Source organism: Nematolebias whitei, chromosome 1 (assembly GCF_014905685.2).
Source record: "Nematolebias whitei isolate Nwh7 chromosome 1, NemWhi1, whole genome shotgun sequence".
Classification (NCBI taxonomy): domain Eukaryota; kingdom Metazoa; phylum Chordata; class Actinopteri; order Cyprinodontiformes; family Rivulidae; genus Nematolebias; species Nematolebias whitei.
Genome location: NC_056498.1, coordinates 39,005,722 through 39,006,239, shown reverse-complemented (window position 1 = coordinate 39,006,239; position 518 = coordinate 39,005,722).

Sequence of the window (518 nt, the reverse complement as noted above, 5' to 3'; positions counted from 1 at the left end):
TTATTTATATATAAATTTATCAAACTCGATTACCACTTGTTAACAGTATAAATTAAACAGCTATTTTTTAGTCTTTTTTTGTTGTTGTTGTTGTTGTTCCTAAAGCATTTTGTGAAGACGTATCATGAAAAAAAGCTTTTCCAGTGGAGCTGCCGTAATCCTCCAGTTGAAGGACCAACGACAGCCAAGCCAACGGCCCATTCATTCAGTCGGGTGTTAAAAGATTCTTAAGTCAGGGCAACACGTCAATCACACGCCGAGCTTCTTTTCTAGATGTGAAGCCTGAATGAACGGATCAAGTGTCTGTTCATACCCACTGACAACACGTCTCAATAGAGGCGGTGCCCAGTGAGAGTCGCCAGACCACAATGAGGTCCAAACCGTGGCCCGGATGTGGATGGGTAGATGTGCTCATCATCAGGCTGGAATAAATGTTCCCATTTTGACTGACTGAAAACATTTTCTAACAAGTTGTTTCATGAGAAACTCTGAAAGACCTCGGTGAACTAAACCTCTGG